This window comes from Chiloscyllium punctatum, chromosome 21 (assembly GCF_047496795.1).
Source record: "Chiloscyllium punctatum isolate Juve2018m chromosome 21, sChiPun1.3, whole genome shotgun sequence".
Classification (NCBI taxonomy): domain Eukaryota; kingdom Metazoa; phylum Chordata; class Chondrichthyes; order Orectolobiformes; family Hemiscylliidae; genus Chiloscyllium; species Chiloscyllium punctatum.
The window spans coordinates 78,527,287-78,549,679 of NC_092759.1; positions in this window are offsets into that span (position 1 = coordinate 78,527,287).

Here is a 22,393-nt window from a genome sequence, read left to right on the forward strand (position 1 = left end):
TCACATCTGCATATTCCTTCAGGTTATAAGGGTTGCTGCCTCTCTGACCTTTACAGGCAGTGTGTTCCAAATTCGAACACCCGCCGGCCGATACCGCTTTTCTCCACATCTACTTAAACCTTTCTCTCTTTCTCATTAAATTTCTGGCTCCCTGTAATCGTTCTTTCCAACGATGGGAAACGCTTCTTTCAGTCTACCTTATCTATACCCCTCATAAACTCCTCTGCACTGTGACAAACAACCCCAGTTTGTCCTGTCTCCCTTCATGACTGAAACTCTTCAGCCTAGACACTATCCGAGTGAATCTCTCCTGCAACTTTCCCAGTGCGATCTCATCCCTGGACAATTCTAGCACTGAGCCAAATGAACATATTCTCATTCTGTAACAGCATCGGGGGTGGCTCTGCAGCATTTATTGCCTTCCGGTCTGGAGTCACGTGGACGCCAGACCAGATAATGCCGATAGTTTCCTTCCCTCAACGACGTCAGTGAAACAGATGGCTTTTTCAGACAACGTATTCTTAATTCCAGGCAGTTATTGAATTCACATACTATCATCGTCGTGGTGTAGTGGGAATCCAACCCCTCTCCAGAGAACATTACCTGGCTTTGCTGTGTTAACAATCCAGCGACTATCGCAGAAAGCCCTCATGGGGGATCTTTTCCAGTAGAGTCTCTTTTCCCCAGTTATTCCCTATGCCCTTTTATTGAGCCTCACCCTCCAATAATCTCTGGTCCATGTCAATAAAAGCTGCTAAAAGAGAATTGATCTCACAGCCACGATATCCAAATGGATCGAATGATTTCAAGGTGCCAATGAAGAGATTGGGGCATGGTCACCCAGCAACAGTGAGTCAACGGCACAGACTGGATGGTACCAACGTGCGAATGTATGTTAGATTGTGCAATGTCTCAGTCAAATGGGAGGAGGGACGGAAAAGAGAGCTAGGGAGAGTGCGAGGGAGAGACATCTTCGAGAACTTTTTGGTTTAAATCCTGATACTTGAAACGCAGAAATATCAGAGAACAAAATTCGATGGAAAACAGATCATCACCTCCGAGAATATTATCTTGTGAAAACGATTAATTTCTGACCGTGTTTCACCAAAAGTAAAACTTTGAGAGAACTGACCGCCATGATGTGGATTCTAGCCGAGGTCGCTGCAATCACAACGCAGAATACGAGCTACTAAACGGTTACACCATTCCACATAGCACGCTTGCAAACTGCGACCAGTGTGATAGCAGAGGAAATGTCAGGAAGAATGTACAATATCAGGAATTCGCGACAGGTATGTGGGAACGCAGAATGTATCGAATCTTTAACTTTAGCGTCCCCAGAGACTGTGGAGATTCCATGAATGAGAGTACAGGAGAATGGGATTAATGAAAATCTGCAAACTCTTGGGAGAGTGCAGAATATTTTTGAAACATATGCTTCAATAGCATTATATTTGAACATCGGCTACTTCATCACTTTGCCCACACAAGGCAGGACCAATTGCTGCATGCAATCACACATAATCCCAGTTCCAGACCCGGAATCAGAGAAACTGTGTGAAGCATGCATGAAGTTCCAATTGGAAACTGTGATGGAATGACAGGAGAGAGGCGCATGTATTTCCGAGGTTGGGACAGCTCCTGGTCAAAAGCGGGGTGGAAGGGAATACTTGCCCCCATTTATAATATTATGACCATAAACAGTACATGTTGCTGATACAGCCGATTGGCGTATCTAAAGCGTGTGGATACTTTAACTTTGGGGTGGCAAGGTTCGAAATTTCATTTTCCTGTTTGGATCAGTGGTTTTGACATTGGCATCTGCTTTTGCTCGCATCAGCTCAGAATCAGCTTCTTGTGCACAATAAATACTGCAACCTGGAAAAGGTGGCGTTGTGGTTATATAATAAACTGGTCATCCTTGGGGACTCACATACGGAACTGGTAATGTTAAAGTTCGATGAATAGAAGCTGGAATGAAAGCCTGACCTCAGGAACAGAGGACATGTCTTCAATTTCCTGCAATCCCATTCATGAATGTCGCTTATACAGGGGATGCTACCATCTTTATTTAATCCTGCCTACTTGTGTATCCAGTACCTGAACAAAATAGCTGACCCTTCATCCGAGAATGACGACCGTGTGGGAAAGCAGGCCATTCGGCCATTCCAGTCGACACCATCCCTCTGAAGCACATCCTATCATATCCACACTCCATACTCTTCCGTTCCCCTTCATTTCCCATGGCTGATCCCAGTAACCTGCACACCTTCAGACTGTGGGAGGAAACTCACACAAGCAAAGAGAGAATGTGCAAACTGCACACAGTCGCACAAGACTGGGATCTAATCCATGTCTCTCGTGCAGCGAGGCAGCAGCGAATCAGGAAGAACATCAAATGCTGTCCTGACCAACGACATCCACACCCTATGGGTATATCAGGAAGAATAAAAACATATTCACAACATGGACAACGGGACTTGCGTCTGCGTGGACATTATTTGAACCCATCGTTCACCCTGAGTAGATACAAGGACACCGATATCACAGAGAAACCAGCGCAATGCGGGATTCAATTACCTGCTGAAGTTGAAACTCATCTACTCAGAAAAAATGGGGACAGACTATTCAACGGTCTCGTGTGTGGGAAGGGCTCAATGAGCTGAAGAACCTCCAGAGTAACCAGCAAGATTACATATCCCAGAAGGAGATCAATTAAACTGTCAACGCTGCTGTTAATCCAAACCAGCTGCCAGTTTCATAGCGTCAAAGTCATAGACTCAAACAGCATGAAAACAGGCCTTTCACTCCTACCAGCTCATACTGTACATAATGCCAAACTAAACGAGTCGCATCTGACGGCTCTTGTAACTGCTGAGGGTTAATATTGCCCTTGTGATATTATTACTGCATTGTTAATATGAATATCCAGATATAATTCTGTGGACACGGGTTCAAACCTGGCATGGCAGATGCTGGAATTTTATTTAAAATAATCCCTAGAGTCTAATGATGATACTGAATCAGTTGTAGATCTGATTCACTAATGCCTGATAGGGAAGGAAACTGCCATACCTATCTGGTCTGGCTGGTATGTGACTCCAGATCCATAATATCTGGTTGATTATAAACTTCGCTCTAGGCAATAAATTATGTACCAGGCATGAATGAATAGCTTTTCTTAATTCCACTGATACTTACCAATTCATTTATCGATCCAAATATCCTGTAAATATTGTAAATGTACTTTCATTCATCACTGCCTCAGCAAGTGAATTGCACACATAAACCATCCTCTGTTTAAAAAAGCCTCTCATGTCTTATTTTATATCCTTCGTTTCAGTTTAAACATTTGCCCTCTCGTCTTGAAGTACCCCTCCTTGTAGAAAATACAGTTCCAGATAACTCTAGCCGAACTCTCAATAATTTATAAATTTCTATCAGGTCGCCTTTCAAACTCCAGTGCTCGAGTGAAAATATTCTCAGCCTATCCAGCCTTTCGTTATAACTCAAAACTTCCCCACTAGCCATACGCTAGTTTACCTGTTCTAAACCTACTCCAGCTGAATAATTTCCTTGCTATTTCTGGACGACAAGAACTGGACAGAGTTTTCCAGAAGAAACATCACCCAATGTCCTATTCAACTTCAAGATAACGTACCAACTCCTACGCTCAAAGGATTGAGCAACAAAGGCAAGATGACAATTTTTTAACCATTCTGTCTATATATGAAGCAAACTGAAATGAATTATGTACTTGCATTTCTGGCCTCCGTGTTCCACAATACGATGCAACGCCCGATCATTAATTGTATAAGCCCTACTCGTTTTTGATGTAGCAAAATGCAATATCTTCCATTTATCCAGATTGAACATCATGTGACATTTATCAGCCCAAAGACGCATTGGATTAAGATCCTTCTGGAATCTTAGATCACCTTCTTTACAGTCTCCTATTCTGCTGTCCTCTGCAAGCTTATGAACCATGGCTTCCATGAGTTCCATTGTTTTCTCATATAGGTCAATGATTTATACTTATTTGTCGTGGCCATCATTTAGCAGTTAGCAAATCAGGTAACAATTAGTCATGTCGTTAACCATGAGGAAGAAAGCCACAGACTGCAGGGAGATAGGAAACAATTGGCAAGAAAATGTGCTTAAAGGAATTCAATTCAATGAAGTGGGTGATAATGAATTTGAGGACGCACAATGAGAAAGATGTGAATACTGAGTGGTTTACATTAATAAAAGAGAAATTGGAGTAGACATTCACGAATGTTTGGAGGTGATTGGACAAGGGATCAAGTGGTCCGAGGGGTTGGCGATACTTTCTGTTCTTGACCGCAGGTGGGAATGTAAGAGCAGGGAAATGATGCTGGAACTTTAGCAACGGCCTATTCAAGATCAATGGACAGGGGAATCAGATGGACGGAAGTGGGTACTGCAGGTGCTGGAAATCAGAATCAAGATTAGAGTGGTACTGAAGAAACACAGCAGGCCAGGCAGCATCCGACTTGCAGAAAAAAATAACGTTTCAGGCAAACGCCCATCATCAGGAATAAAGCTGGGAACCTCGAGGGTGGAGAGATAAACGGGAGGACTGGGTCTGGGAATAATTTAGCTGAGAGTGCAAGAGGTGGATAGAGATGGGGTTAAAGGTCGGGGAAGAGGGTGGAGTGGACAGGTGGAAAGGAAGATAGACAGGTGGGACAGGTCAGTAGGATGGTGCCAAGTTAAAAAGTTGGAACTCGGTTAAGGTGGCCGTGGGGAGATGAGGAAACTGGTGAAGACCACGATGATTCCCTGGGGTTGAGGGTCCCAAGGTGAAAGATCTGGCGTCTGGTGGTGAGAGAATGGCGGTGGAGGAGAACCAGGAACTGTATGTCCTTTGGAGAGTCGGGGGTGTGGTAATTGATGTTTTTGGTCATAGGGCGTTGGAGTTGAATGTTGCGGGTGCCCTAGAAATGTTCTCTGAAGCGGTCTCCGCGAATGTGTCTGTTGGCCCCAGTGTAGAGGAGACCGCATCGCGAGCAACAGATGCAATAAATGACATGTGTGGAAGTGCGCATGCACATTTGATGGATGTGGAAGGCTCATTGGAGTCTTGGAAGGATGTGAAAGGGACGATGTGGGTGCAGGTTTTGCAATTCCTGTGGTGGCAGAGGAAGGTGCCGCGAGGGGAGAGAGGGTCATTGGAGGGCGTGGAGTTGACTAGGTAGTCGTGGAGGAAACAGTCTTTGTGATAACTGGATAGGGGTGGGGAGGGAAATATAAATTTCCCTGTCACTGCAGGAATTGCAAAACCTGCACCCACATCGACCTCCTCAACTCTGTCCAAGGCTCTAATGGAGGCTTCCACATCCATCAAATTTTCTCCTGCACTTCCACACGTTATTTCTTGTATACGTTCCTGCCGATTTGGTCTCCTCTAAGTTGGAGAGAGGAGATGTGTTCTCACACAACACTTCAGAGAATATCTCCAGAATACCCTCAAGAATCAAACCCAGTGCTCCATGGCCAAACATTTCAACTACCCCTCCCACTCTCCCGAGGACATGCAGGTCCTGGGCCTCCTGTATCGCCACTGCCTCACTACCCGATGCCTGGAGGAAGACAGACTCATCATCCGCCTTGGGACCCTTCAACCCCATTGCATCGATTTGCACTTCACCTGTTGCCTCATTTCCCCTCCCCCTACCTTACCCCAGTTCCCACCTTCCAGCTCAACCCCATTCGCCTGATGTGTCCCACGTGTGCATCTTCATTCCCACCTATCCACTCCACCTACTTCTCTGACATAACATGTTCACCCCCTGCCTGCATCCACTTACAATACTCTCAGCTACCTTCTCCCCAGCCCCAACCCCTTCCCATTTATCTGTCCAACCCATGTGCTCCCAGTCTCATTCCTGATGAAGGGCTTTTGCCTGAAACGCCCATTTTTCCTGCTCCTCAGATGCTGCCGGACCTGCTGTGCTTCTCCAACACCCACTCTAATCTTGAGGGGAGTCAGTTGATTGAGAGGATTTTCAGATATTTTCTATTGTTGACAACAGGCTGTGGATGACAGCAGAATTTTAGCAACCACCAGTTTAGGGAACAGCTAAAGGACTGAGCACAAGTCTGGTCACCTCAGAAATCAACATTTTTCTTAAAATTGTATGATAAAAGATGGAAGGCTGAAGTATGCAACTTTGCCCATCAAGACCGTTTCACCATTTTTTTTCTCGCTGATTCCTTTCCAAGTAAGGGTGCTGTGGGCTTGGAGGGTAACTTGAAAATGGTGGCGTTTCGTTGCATTTTCCAACCTTGTCCTTATAGTCAGTACAGCTGTTGAGCTTTGAAGGTTTTCAAAAATGCCCGAATGAATTACTCCAGTGCATCTTATAGTTGGTGCACTCTGCTGTAATTGTGCCTCAGCGGTGAGTGGAATGAATATTGCAGGTGTTGAAGAGGGTACACTCAAGTGACTGCATTGTCGTGGACGGTGTTCAGTTCCTTAAGTGTTATTGAAGTTACACCCATCTAGGCAAATGGAGAGATTTATGTTCAACATCCCATTGTGCCTCACAAACGATGTAGGATTCACAGAACAATGAGTTGGGTTTATAATCAAAAAATGTCTCAAGGACATGTTGTTTGATGTCAAAGTTTTTATGTCGCCAGTTTCTGTAAGTTTTTTCCCCCGAAATAATAGCTCTGTGGACGATTACACGGGGTAATTTGTTATAGTAATGTTATTAAATGTCAATTAGATATGATTAGGCTCTCATTTATCAGAGTGATCATTACTCTATTTCGTCCTTGTGTGGACCAATCTGATACCAGTCACTGTCTGATTTCAAGTTCCAATTCCCGTCTGTGCTTGAAATTTCAACCGTTTCTTCGCATAAATGTCTCCACCTTTCTTAATAATATGTAAGGACGCTGCAGGGGACAGCAGAGATTTACGGACATGTTGTCAACACTGGAGAAAATGTAGCTTCGTGGAATGATTGGTTCGGCTGGGATTATTCTCCTTGAAACAAAGGAGAGGGAGGGGGCTCTATAATCACATAATAACATTTATAAACGTTCAATATTCATGGGATCTTGACAGGGTAGTTACGGGCAGGTGGTTCACCCTCTGCTATGAGGAGAGCACCAGAGGACATGAACTCAGAATTAGATATTGCCTATTTAATTCAGAAATGAGGAGTAATTTCTTTGCTCAGGGGCCAGTGAATCGGTGGAATTCCTTGCCGAAATTGTTGTTGAGGCTGAGTTGTTGTGTATTTTCAAACTGTGCCAGACAGATATTTAACCAGAAAGATGATGAAGCTTTGTCGAGGCAATGCTAGAGAATGGAGTTGAGGATTATCATATCAGCCATTAGTTCGTTGAATGGTGGAGCAGACTCGATGGGCTGAATGGCCGACTTCCAATCCTACATCATTTGGACTAACGCCTTATTTTATTGATAGCTTTAGAATTCTGAGGGGATGGGATGAATTGATAGAAAAGGTTTCTCAAACTGATCAGACAGATCAGGAACCAGGCTCATAAGGTCATTAAGAAGAAATGTGCTGGGGCCTGGATACAACAAATGGCACTGGGCACACCGCAGATGGGTATGTGCAGAAGTTGTGATTGCTAAAGAAAATTGGTGGATCTAATATTGTTGCCAACTTGGTGATCACGCTGGATGATGGATCGCGGTATGATTCACACAGCAAAAAGTTGTCAAAGAATGAAGGATTCGGTTCATTGGAAAGGTTTTCTGCGGTTCCAATTTAATTGACTGTTTAAAATACTGATCAGAACTTTGTGTGGAGTGTGACATTAAAATTCACAAGCCCACTGGATAAACTATTGCACCCGATCTCTCCTTATTTGTTCCCCTTTCATTCGACGTAAATTCATAGAAAGTCGAGATGGAATGAAAGGAGGAAAGAAACGTTCCACTCCTTTTCATTATCCCAATGTAACTTACAACAGAATCAATTTGCTTTATTTCGAACTCGATCTGGTATCGATTTATCACAAATCTCCGGTGCAATGAAGGGCAAGAGCAAGACTCTCCATCCAATTTATCCTAAAGATGTGAGGCACACAGGGAAACCACAGCTGCTTATGATGGAAGAAACAGCCAGAGAAGGATTCAAATCCACACATGCGCAATGGAAGAGCAACCCGTCGCCTTAACCTCTGGGCCACTTCAGCCCATGGCAAAGGGGCTCACATGTGACCACATCAAGATCACATATAGTGCACCGATGGGATAAGACATTCCCTGAGCGGATTCGAATTCACACCATTATGTTTCTGCTTTCAACGGAATAATAATACCAGCAAAATCAAAGGAATTGACCTCGTCCTTGGAAGGAATACCTTGTCCCTGATTTATTTCGAGTCGGAACTGTCTCAGAATGAACCAGCAAACATGAAATTCACGTCACATTTAGTCTTGACGCATAATTTGCTCAGACAGTTTCTCTCTCACGTGAAGAAGTATATACGGAGAGAGAAGTGAAGGTGATGGTTGAGCTCGATGGTCTTTCTCATATGGCTGAACCTGAACTGGGTAAATTTCCCGGAAATGCAGTTTTGTTCATTTCATTTTATTAATTTTGCTGCAACTTCATTCTGTTCATTCCAATGATCGGAAGTGAATTGGATTTATGTGATTGGAACGTTTAATGTTGCATTCAATTTTGCTCCGAATTTATTTCAGCTTAAAGAAAATACTGATGAGAAAAACATTAGGTTGAACTACAAAACAAGATGCCAGTTTTGATGCTCAGTTACGTTGGCAGATTTCAGTGGGTATCAAATGAACCCAACATCATGGCGATTGTCCTCCCATCTTTAAGCCATGGGATTAAAGCAGGAAATCAATCTCCAAGAGACGGTCACTTCCTGTTCATTATGGAATAGCTTTCCTTGACAATATACAAAATCTGCTCAGTTTCATTTATAATGCTTCATGTGGAATATTAATATAAATCTTTCAAAACTCTGAGGTTTTTGCTGAATCTTACTCAGCTGCATTCGTTTCCGATATTTCTTTGCATCTGAAGTCGTCCAAATTAGACATTGTTTCCTCGCACCTTCTGCACCCTACACCCTCCTGTACACTTTTACCTGGCCACAGGCTGTCTCTCCCCTCGTGAAACTCACTGCTTCTGTGTCTCTAAATGTGCCTTTCCAAATATTTTGGAAACGGATTGGCTGAACTACAGAAATTCTGCTCCCATCATTTCTTTGTCCAACATCGATGGTTTTGAAATCTTGACTTTCAGAAATTTATGAACTTGAAAGAGTGAATTTACTACATATTTACTCTCTCCAAACCTCAAATACTCTGGAAAACTTCTATTCGGTTTTGCTTGGTTTAGTTTCAAATTTTCCAAAACACAAATAAATAAAACTCCATCCCCACTAAACGCCATCAGCATCGTCTCTAGTGTCTTAGCAGCCCAGTAAACGCTGGCAGTGTCCTCTCTGATAGAATCACAGATTCCCACCAATGCAGAAAGTACAATTAAGCCAATCGAGTCTATCGGGAGACTCTGAACAGCATCTCAACCAGACCTAGCTCCCGTGTCTATCCCCGCAGGCTTCTGGCTTGTGATTTCAAATACACCTGCTGGAATAAAATCTGGCATCGTGTGACTGCTGACCTTATCACCGCGTTACCCAGGCTAACTCACTTAACTTACTGAATTCACTCTCTGGACACATCAGCGCAGTTTAACACGGCCAATCCAACTAACCTACAGACTTAAGAGCAGTGCGAACTACTGAGCAAATGTACTATCACATTGAACACTATCTGTATCATGTGTAATGGCTTTACACACTGGCAACTCCGCCGAGTGAAAGCAAGCTGCGCCCACCAATCTGAATTCAATGCATCTAAACGCGGTTCTACGCTGTACAACCTCAGTAGTTCTGCTGGAAATGTTTCTGCACTCAGATCTGAATGGCTTTACTTTGTTTTCTTCCTCAGATTCCTGCTTTAAATAAACACATCAGTCAGGAACAACTCTATATAATGGTTTTCATTGCAACACAAACACAATGTGCAGTTTGCTGAAGTTACTTGTTTGCACTTTCACTGACACTCTCTCCCCCCAGGAGCTGTAGTCCTTCACCAGGCTGATTCAGACACCACTGTCCTTCCTGTGACATGTCCCATCGAGAATGGAAGGCCAGGCATGAATAACCTTCACTGGGAACAGAGCGACAGGTTTAAAATCTTTACGATGCCCCAACGGAGAATTGAGCCCTGTGACAGGCGGGGACACTAACTACGATACTGTGGAGGATGACAACATCGAAGGAGGCCCTTCAGCCTGTTGTGGCCGCACTTGTCAAACACAACTGCTTAACGACCTGATTCAAGTTTTCCATCGTTTAGCCCTTTAATATTACATGTTTTGGCATCACAAATTAACATTTCAATTTTTTTATTGTTAGAATGATTTCCGCCTCTCTGACCCTTTCCACAAATCTACTCAAACCTTTCTGCCTTTTCCCGAAATCTCTTGGCCCCAGTGTTCGATCTCTCCATCAATAAGAAACGCTTCTTTCAGTCTATCCTATCCCTATCCCTCAGTATTTAGTACATCTCAGTCATGTCTTCTCCAATCTCCTCTGCTCAGCGACAAACAACCCATCTGTCCAATCTCTCCTCACAACTGAAACTCTTCAGCCCAGACAATATCCCAGTGAATCTCTACTGCAACGTTCCCAGTGCGATCACATCCATGCAGTACTCTGAATTGCAGAACTGCACACAGTAATCTAGCTTGGGCCGAATGAACGTTTTTTTTCTATTCTGTTACAGTATGAGGGCGTCACTGGCTCGGCAGTATTGATTGCTATCCCAAATTGCACAGCAGGTAATTGAGACTCAACCATATTGTCGTGAGTCTGGAGTCACATGGAGACCCGAGCAGGTAAGAATGGCAGTTTCATTCCTTAAATGACGTCAGGTAGTTTTGTTATTTTTTTCAACAATTGAACATGGATATATAGGAGTTATTGGATTCGTAATTAGATTCGTAATTCCAGATATTTATCGAAACCCAATTCTACCACCTAGCAAGGTCGGAGTCAAACCCAGGTCCCTGGTGTCTGAATTAACAGTTCAGTGTTCAGTGGTAAGAGCGGTCGGCCATTGCAGAAAAGCAGTGAAACTGATCTTATCCAATTAAGTCGCTTTCCCCCGATACTGTTCTGTGCCATTTCCCTGAGCTTGACCCCCCACCCCCCAATAATATCTGGTCCATATCAGTAAAAGCTGCTGCATGAGTATTGATCTCTCAACAGCGGTAACCAAATATATCAAATGGTCTGCAGGTCCCGATGGTGGGGTTGGGGCACGTTCACCCAGCAACAGTGACAGTAGCCACACAGACTGATCATTATCAATATGAGAGTCTGTATTAGATTCTGCAATGCCTTCGTGAAATAGAAAATGACTCCGCACACACATGATGAAACAGCAGCGCTCCGAAAGCTTAGTGCTTCAATTAAACCTGTCAGACTATACCCTGGTGTTGGGTCATTTTTAACTTTGTACTCCATAGTCCAACACCGGCATCTCCAAATTAATGAAATGGGGGTATGGGATGGAAAGTTCAGTTAGTGATCGTAGGAGGGAAGAAATCTCTGAGAACGGGTGGATTTGAATTCTGACATATGAAACACAGAGCTGTGAGCGAGCAGAGCATGAAGGAAAAAAATCACTTTGGAGTAAATCAAAACTTTAAAACAACTGATTCCTTTGTGGTTCACAAAAGACTGGGACACATAGAGCAATTATTGCCGTGACACGGATGCGAGCCGAGGTTACTGAGGCCACAACGCAGAGTACGAACCACCATACGATCACGGCACCCCACAGACGAACACACGAAGCACAGGCAATAAGTACAGTATCATAAGGAATGTTAGGCAGAGCACCAAATCCACAACATCAGTGCTTAGCGAACAGTGGCAGATATGTGGGAACTCAGAATGGGCTGATCGTTTAATATCGGTTCCCTCAGTGGCTGTGGTGATTCCATCATTAATGTGTTGAAGGCAGAGATAAATAGATTTCTCCAAAACATTAAAGACTCCGGGGACAGTGCAGCTTTTGTTACCTGCACATCCACCAATATCATTTATTGTATCCGTTGCTCCCGGTGCAGTCTCCTGTACATTGGGGGAGAGTGGGCGCCTCCTAGCTGAGCGCTTTAGGGAACATCTCTGGGACACCCGCACGAATCAACCACACAGCCCTGTGCCCAACATTTCAACTCCCTCTCCCACTCTGCCGAAGTCATGGAGGTCCTCGACCTCCTTCACCGCCGCTCCCTCACCACCAGACACCTGGAGGAAGAACGCCTCATCTTCCGCCTCGGAATACTTCAACCCCAGGGCATCAATGTGGACTTCAACAGTTTCCTCATTTCCCCTTCCCCAATCTCACCCCATTTCCAAACTTCCAGCTCAGCACTGTCCCCATGACTTGTCCTGACTTGTCCTACCTGCCTATCTTCTATTCCACCTATCCATTCCACCCTCCCCCCAGACCAATCACCTGCATCCCCACCCCCACTTAACGATTGTACTCTATGCTACTTTCTCCCCACCCCCACCCTTCTCTCACTTATCTCTCCACCCTTCAGGCTCTCTGCCTGAATTCTTGATGAAAAGCTTTTGCCTGAAACGTCGATTTCACTGCTCCTCGGATGCTGCCTGAACTGCTGTGCTTTTCCAGCACCACTAATCCAGAATCTGGTTTCCGGAATCTGCAGTCATTGTTTTGACTAATCTTTTGTTGAAATGTATACTTCAATAGCAATGCAGTTTAACATCGGTTACTTCTCGAGTTTCCCCACACAAGGCAGTAACCACTGCTGCCACATAGTCCCAGTTCCCAGCCCCAGGATCAGAGGAACTGAGTGGCGCAGTCGCGAATAACCAACTGGCAATCAAGATGGGAATGAGGTACTCGATGGCTGAAGTGACACAACCGGAGAATGCACGGTATTTCTATGATGGTTTAGAGGCGCAAGCAATTCCGAGGTTGGGAGTGCTTCTGGTCAAAGGCGGGGCAGAAGGGAAAATTTGTTCCCGTTTATAATAACAGCAATTTACAGGGCATCATGCTGAGACAGCTGAGTGCCACAACTGGAGCGTGGGCAGTTGGTTTGAAGTTTAATTTTACTTCACTATTACCCACTTCCCTGGAATGAATTGCTTTCACCATTTTTATTTCCAATTGTTTGATATCTCCCTGTAGTCTGTGGCTTTCTTCCTCATGGTTAATTGCATGACTAACTGTTGTATGATCTGCACACTGCTAAATCACGGCCACTACAAGTAAATATGAATCAGTGATCTATATGAGAAAACAGTGGAACTCACAGCTGGCATGCTACGTACGTTTTGCAGGCGACGCGAGAATTGTGGACAATGAAGAAGATTATCTAAGATTCAAAAGGATCTTAATCCAATGAGTCGTTGGACTGAAAAAATGCGACATGGAGTTCAATCTGGATAAGTGGCAAGTATCGCATTTTGATACAATAAAAAGAGTACGGCTTTGCGTATGTTGGAGAACAGGGAAGCTCGATGTGCAGGTACATAATTCCTTGTAGTTTGCATTACCTACAGACAAGATGCTTCAAAGACATTTAACAAACTTCCCTTCATTGCTCAGTCCTTTGTGTATAGTAGTTGGGACGTTATATTGAAGCTTTGCAGGACATTGATGAGGCCTCTTCTGGAATATTATGTCCAGTTCTAGTCGCCCAGTTGTAGGAATGATATTATTCAGCTGGAATATGTTCAGAAAAGGGATACACGCATGTTGCCTGTGGAAGGTTTGAGTTATAAGGCTGGATAGGCTGAGACTATTTTCAGATTCGAGATTGGGGTGCTGGAAAACCACATCAGGTAAGACAGAATTCGAGGAGCAGGAGAATCATTTTTTTCGCACAAGTGTCGTTCGCCACGCTCTTCTCTGAAACGTCGATTCTCCTGCTCCTCAGATGCTGCCTGACCTTCTGTGCTTTCCCAGCACAACACTCTCGACTCTGATCTCTCATCTGCACTTCTCACTTTCTGCTAGTCGAGACTGTTTTCACTGTAGTTTAGGGGTTTGAGCGGCGACCTGACAGAAGTTTATGAATTATTGAGAGGCAAGTTAGAGTTAACGATAGCTGCCTTTTCCCAGGAGGGGGATTTCAAGATGAGAGGGCATATGTTTAAGATGAAAAGAGAGAGATTTTTTTTTAAAAGACATATGAGGCATTTTTTTTAGGGAAGGTATTATTCGTGTGCAATTAACTTGCTGAGGAAGTGATGGATGAGGGTACGTTTGCAACATTTAATAGACAATTGATTCCAAACTTGAATGGGAAAGTGGGATTTTTAAAATAAATTTATTCATGCCTAGTACATCAGTTATTTCCCAGAGGGCATTTAAGAGTCAACCACGATATTATCCATCTGGAGTCTCATGTGGGAAGGAGCAGATGACTATGGCAGGTTGCTTCCCGAACTGGCATGAGAGAATAAGATGGGATTTTCCACACAACTGATTCAGGTCATCTGGAGACTCTTCAATTCCAGGTGCTTATTGAATTGAAAATCCACCATCTGTCATGCCAGGACCTGAACCCATTGTCCCCAAAATATTACCTGGGTTTTTGGATTAACAACACACTAACAAAACTCCAAGGGCATTATAACCACTCAACGGCTACAGCAGGAGACAGATGGGACTCGATTAGTTTGGCAGTATATTCAGCATGGATTGTTTGGACTGACGGGCTTGTTTTCATGCTGTATGACTCTATGATTGATACTATGGAACAAATAGCTGGTTGGGATTAACAGCAGCATTGACAGAATAACCGAACACCTGATGGGATATGTAATCCTGCTGGAGTCTCCGGAGGTTGTTTTGCTCAGCGATCCCTTCCCACACACTGGACTGGTGAACGGTCTCTCCCCAGTTTTACTGATTAAGTGAGTTTCCATTTCTGTGGTCAATCGAATCCCTTCCAGCAGTTGCCACATTGCCCTGTTTTCTCTGTGGTATCGGCCTCCTTTTTTTCTACACAGGGTGAACGATCCTTTCAAATTGTTTCCACACAGATACAAATCCTGTTGTCCATGTTGTTTCTGTGTTTTCATTGTTTCTCATTCATCCACAGTGTAAGTATCACTGGTCAGGACAACATTTATTCGTCGCCCCTCGTTCGTTGCTGTCTGGCTACACCACAAACCCGGGTGCGATCCCAGCCTCGGGTGTCTGTCCGTGGGCACTCTGCACATTCTCTGTGTGTTTGCGTTTTATTTCTCCCTCTGACCAAAGATGTGCCAGTTACAGAGATCAACAATGAGAAATGCAGGCTTATTGGACAGGGAATACCGTGGGGTCTGGTGGGATGCGCTTCGGATGTACCTTGTGGACTGGAAGGGTCGAGAAGTCTGCTTCGCCACACAGTGGGGATTCTTGAATTAATGGTCAGCTAATGTTTTAATGGTCCTGGAGTCTCTCGTAGGCAGGAATGGGTGAAGATGGTTAAAACCCCTCTATAAGGGATATGAATGAATGGGATTTCAGGAAATTAAAGTTATTATCTCTGTTTCTGAGGTCAGGCTTGTATTTCAGGTTTTATTCGTCGAACTTAAACATCACCGTTTCCGTGTCCCAGACCCCAGGATGAGTAGTTTAAAATATCACCCCAACACCACCTTCTCCAGGTTGAAATCTTGACTGTGTGGAAGAAACTGATACTGAGCTGATGCGAGCAAATGCAGCTGCCACCGCCAGTTTCGGAAATAGCAAATAGCATAATCATCTTTTAAACCCACCACTGCAAAATTCACGGCTTAACACGCTCCAGTTGTGCCACTCAGCTGTCTTAGCAAGATGTACTGTCGATCGCTATGAGAGTATAAACGGGGACAACCAATCCCTTGAGCAGTAGCACACTCAACCTAGGAATTTCTTGCGCCTCTATACCATTATAGAAGGACGGACGCTCACCTATTGCATCACTGGAGACAGAGAGTAACTCCACGCACTCATTCTCATCTCCATTTCGGGTTGGATCTGCGCTGATGTTATGCTAAAATGTTATTGAAGCATACATTTCAACACTATCCTGTACTGTCCCCCAAGTCTTTGATGCTTGTCGAAATCTATCAAACTCAGTTTTCAACCTTTTCTTTCAAGGGATCTCCACAGCCTCTGAATGAAAGATTCAGCTCATTCTCAGTTCCCACATGTCTGTCACTGTTCGCTGAGTACGGATATCATACATTTGCTGTTCTTCCGAACATTTCCTCGGCTAGTATACTTATTGCTGCTTGCAAGCATCCTGTTCTGCGGTTACTGTGATCGTAGTTGTCGGTATTTTGCATTGTGACGACAGCAACCTCGATTTGAAACCAAATCACGGCACTAAGTGTTCTCTCCGTTGTCCTTTTTGTGACACATGCTAAGAAATTAATTGTTTTACCTTCAAATTCCGCTCTCTTACATCTCCGCGTTTCATATATCAGGATTCAATCACACCCGTTGTCGGAGATTTATCTCCTTCCCACGATCATTAAGCCTTCTTTCCGTCCCTCCTCCCATTTCTCTGAGGCAATGCCCAATCTATCACTCTCTTTCACATTCATACTGTTCTGTCTGTGCTGCTGCTGCGGTCACTGTTGTTGGGTGAACGTGCCCCAATCCCATAATCGGGACCTTCAAACAAATCGATCCATTTGGATACCGCGGTTGTGAAATCAATCCCCATGTGGCAGCTTTGACTGACATAGGCCAGAGACAATTGGAGCGTCAGGCTCATGGAAAATACCCAGGGCAGTTTCGGTGAAAAAACATTTTATTGGAAAAGATCAGCTTTTGTGTCTTTCTGCTTTGGTCTTGTGGTAATTTCATAGGACTGATAATCCAGAGACCCATGTAATAGTCTGGGTTCTCGAGCTTGAATCCCACCATGCCATGATTGTCAAATTTGGATTCCAAAAATATCTGCAAGGAAGAATCTAATAACTACTATAGATCCATTGACAATTGTTGATAAATAAATCTGTTTCACTGAAGTCACTTCGGGATGGAATCTGCTCTGCTTACTTGGTCTGGGCTGCATGTGACTTCAGACCCATAGCAATATCGTTGAGTCTCAACTGCCCTCTGGACAATTATGAATGGGTAATAATTTCTGCCTAGTCAGAATCGCCCTGACACTAATACAGAAATTTGAAAACAAATGCTCATAAGGCTCAAGCAAGAGTGTTGTGTGCACTTTTACAAGTCACATTATAGCAGGGGTGTGATCATACTGAGAAAATTGCAGGAAATATTAACCGGGATATTGTTTGGGATGAAGAGTTTCAGTTAGGAAGAAAGACAGGGCAGAGTGGAGTGTTAGTCGTAGTGCAAAGGAAATGTAGACAAGACATGATTGAGTTAGAGTGTGTACAGGGTTGACTAAACAAGTTTCCAATTGGTGGAGGGATCGATCAGCAGGGGTCAGAGATTTAAGGAGAATGTCAAAATGGTTTGAGAAGCTGCACGGAAAAGCTTTATCAGCCAGCGGAGGGTTTGGATTTGGAATACACTGTCTATATTGTTCAGAGAAGCAGAAACCCTTATGACCTGAATAAAAATTCAGATGTGAATTTGTGATGCCAAAACATATAAGGCTGGGACAAATATTGTGAAATGGGATTCAATTCATTAAGCAGTTGTTTTTGACACGTGTGGCCACAATTGGCTGAAAGGCCTCCTTTGACACTCTTGTCCTCGGTAATATAATAGTTAGTGTCCCCATCTGTCCCAGGGCTCAATTCTCCGCTGGGGACAGTGTAAATGTTTTAAAACTGTCGCTAAATTCCCAAGTGCGGGTATTGATTCCTGTCCTTCCATCCTCGTTGGGGCATGTCACAGGAAAGACAATGCTGCCTGAATCATGGTGGAGAAGGGCTGCAGCTCTCAGCGAGGCAGAGTGTCAGTGAACATGCAAACACGTGACTTCTGCAAGCTGTATCTTGTGACTGTGTTGGAACGAAAACCATTTGACAGATTTGTTCCGGATTGAAGTGTTTAATGTAAGCATGAAGGTGGGGAAGAAATAGCGTAAAAGCATTCAAATATGAGTGCAGAAACACTTTCTGCTAAACGAATGAAGTTGTAAAGTAGAGGGTAGTGTTTCGATATATTGAATTTGGGTTGATTTGCTTTGATGAGGCTGAGTTACCAGGGTATAAAGCCATTAAAAAATGATACAGCATTTGCTCACTATGATGGAACATTGGTTCAGTAATTCTCACTGCTGTTCGGTCAGAGGGTTAGGTTGATTGGCGAAGTTAAATTGCCCTCTCGTGCCCTATCGGAGAGGGTAATGACGGTGATTACTGGGGTGGAAAGCCATGAGAGACAATCCTGACGGGGTGTCCTGAGGACATGATTTTATTCGATTGTTGTCTTGGAGAATTTAGAACAGTTATCCCTGAACCAAGGAAGACGTAATAGGGCTTTTCCACGTTATGAAATGTTTGGACAGATTAAATAGGTGGAACATTTCCCCTTTCAAGTAAGTAAACATCTCGGTTGAGGCATTCAAAACCTTTGATAAAACCTTTGAAGGACAAAGAAATGATGAGAGCAGAATCGCTGTCACTCCGAGAATCTGTTTTTCAAAAGATTTGGAAAGGCACATTTGGTGACATACAAGGAATACATTTCACAAGGAGAGAGACGGCGTTTGGCTAGATAAAGGTGTTGGGGAATCATGGAGTCGGTCGGAAGTTTTCGGGAAACAATGTATAAGTTGGTTGACTTTAAGTGTGAAGACATTTCGTGAACGCGTGCAGCTGAATAAGTTGCAGTTTCAAAAACTCTGGATTTTGAAAGATTTGGCATAATATTCCACCTAAAGCATTGTAAATGGAAATGAGTGGATTTTTCTTATTGCGATGTGAAAATATTACATAATGAATAGGAAGTGACCAGTTGCTTGGAGATCGACTTTCTGCTTTAATCACATGCCTAAACGTTGTGAGGACAGACACCATGATGTTTGGTCCATTTAATACTCGGTGAAATCAGCGAGAGCAATGGGCAACAGAACTGGTGGGTTTTCTTTTTCACTTTAAACCTCTGTATTTTCCGTAAGCTGAAATAAAGTCGGAGCAAATTTCGATTCACTTCCGATTATTACGTTGTGATGTTGCAGGAAAATTAAAATGAAACGAACAAAAGAGCGTTTCCTGCGATTTACTCCAATTCAGGTTCAGCCATATCAGAAAGGCCATTGAGCCACAACATCGCCTTTATTTCCCTCTCCATGGCTGCTTCTTCACGGGAGAGAGAAAGTGACTGAAGAAATTATGAGTTAAATGTAGGTGTGAATATGACGGAAAATTCTTGTTCTCTGTTTTACTCTGACACAGTTCTGAGAGGAGCAGCATGACCAGCACTAGACTGGAAAAAAACTGTCTGAGATTACCCTGAAGTTTGTAGTTATTCACATGAACAATGTATCATCCACTGACCTATAACCAGCTCACTGAGGATACCCTCTAGTTTATAGTTATTGATATGATCAGCTTACACTGCACTGAACTATAATAATTGTAGAATAAACTGAGTCATTTATTTACATTTCAGTGCGGGTTAAACTGATCATAGCAATAACTACAAACTACATGGTAACCTCAGCCAGCTATTTACAGATCAGTGGAGGGTACATTGCCCATGTCAATAACTGCAAACTACAGGGTAACCTCAGACAGTAATGTAAAGCTCAGTGCAGAGTGTGCTACTCATGTCAATAACTAAAAATTGCATGTAAACTCAGACATTTATTCAGTTATTGACATGAGTAGCACACTGCACTGAGCTGTAAATTTCTGTCTGAGTTGAGCCTGCAGTTTGTAGTTATTGAAATGAGCAGTATACCCTGCACTGGACTGGAACTAGCTCTTTGAACTTTCCATGTAGTTTGTAGTTAATAACATAAGCAGTATATCCTGCACGGAACTATAAATACATATCTGAGTTTACCCTATAATTTGTAGTTATTGACAGGAGCAGGATAATCTGCATTGGACTGCAACTAGATCTCTGATTTTACCCTGTATTGTGTTTTTCTTGACATGAGCAGTGTAATCTGCACTGAGCTGTAAATATCTGTCTGAAGTTACCCTGTAGTATGTAGTTATTCACATGAGCAGTATACCCTGCACTGAACTGTAAATATCTGTCTGACTTTATCCTGTAGTATGTAGTTATTGACATGAGCAGTGTAATCTGCGCTGAACTGTAAATAGCTGTCTGAGTATGACTGTACTTTATACTTATTAACATGAGTAGTATGCCCTGCATTGAACTGTATATAGTTCACTGAGTTTACTCTGTAATTATTGACATGAGCAATATAACCTACAGTGAACTGTAAATATCTGTCTGAGTTGATACTGTTGTTTATAGTTATTGACATGCGCAGATTACCCTGCTCTGTAGTATAAATAAGACCATAAGACCATAAGACCATAAGACATAGGAGTGGAAGTAAGGCCATTCGGCCCATCGAGTCCACTCCCATTCAATCATGGCTGATGCGCATTTCAGCTCCACTTGCCAGCGTTCTCCCCGTAGCCCTTAATTCCTCTAGACAACAAGAACCTATCAATCTCGGCCTTGAAGACATTTAGCGTCCCGGCTTCAACTGCACTCCGTGGCAATGAATTCCACAGGCCCACCATTCTCTGGCTGAAGAAATGTCTCCGCATTTCCGTTCTGAAATGACCCCCTCTAATTCTAAGGCTGTGTCCACGGGTCCTAGTCTCCTCGCCTAACAGAAACAATTTTCTAGCATCCACCTTTTCAAAGCCATGTATTATTTTGTACGTCTCTATTAGATCTCCCCTTAATCTTCTAAACTCCAACGAATACAATCCCAGTATCCTCAGCCGTTCCTCATATGCTAGACCTGTCATTCCAGGGATCATCCGTGTGAATCTCCGCTGGACACGTTCCAGTGCCAGTATGTCCTTCCTGAGGTGTGGGGACCAAAACTGGACACAGTACTCCAAATGGGGCCTAACCAGAGCTTTATAAAGTCTTAGTAGTAATAGATGTCTGATTTTACACTGTAGTCATTAGTTGTTGAAATGAGTAGTATAATCTGCACTGAACTTTAAATAGCTTTCTGAATTTTCCCTGTAGTTTGTATTTTCTGATATGTTCAGGAAACCTGCACGGAATTTAAAATATCTGTCAAGTTGGTCCTGTAATTTGAAGTTCTTGACATGAGCAGTACTCTCTGCACTGAACTGTAAATAGCCCTCTGAGTTTATCTTATACTTTGTCGGTATTGACATGATCAGTATAGCCTGTTCTGAATTGAAAATAGCTTTCTGAGTTTACCCTGTAGTTTGAAGTTATTGACATGGGTGGCGTATCCTGCACTGAAGTGTAAATAGATGTCTGATTTTACACTGTCCTTATTAGTTATTGAAATAAATAGGAAATTCTGCATTGAACTGTAAATACCTGTCTGAGTTTACCCTGTAGTTTGAAATTCTTGACATGAGCAGTATACCCTGTGCTGAACTGTAAATAGCTCGCTAAGTTACCCTGTAACTTTTTTAGTTGTTGACATGAGCGGTATACCTTACTGTAGTGTACATAATGTACCCTTTTTTTTTAGTTATTAACATGAACAGTAAACCTTGCAATTAAATGTAAATACTTGCCTTAGTTTACCCTGACGTTTATTGTTGTTGATATGAGCAGTGTATCCTACACTGTACTGTAAATATCTGTCTGAGTTTATCCTGTAGTTTTTGGTTATTAACATGAGCAGTATAACCTGCACTGAACTGTTAATTGGTCTTCGAGTTTACCTTGTATTTTGAAGTTATTAACATATGCAATGCATCCTGCATTGAACTGTAAGTAGCTGTCTGAGTTTACCCTGTAGCTGGTAGTTATTGACATGAGTAGTGTAAGCTGCACTGAACAGTGAACAGCTGTCTGAGTTTACAGTGTACTTTCTAGCTATTAACATGGACAGAATATCCTACAATGAATTGTGAATATCTGTTTGCATTTACCCTGCAGTTTGACGTTATTGACATGAGCAGTATACCCTGCACTGAACTGTAAGTAGCTGTCTGATTATGCTTTCTTGTTTCTAATTATTAATATTAGTGGTAATCATGCACTGAACTTAAATATCTGTCTGAGATTACCCTGCAGCTTGTAGTTATTGACATGAGCAGTATACCCTGTATAGAAGTGTAATAGATATCTGATTTTACATTGTAGTTATTAGTTATTGAAATGAGTAGTACACACTGCATTGAACTGTAAATAGCTGTC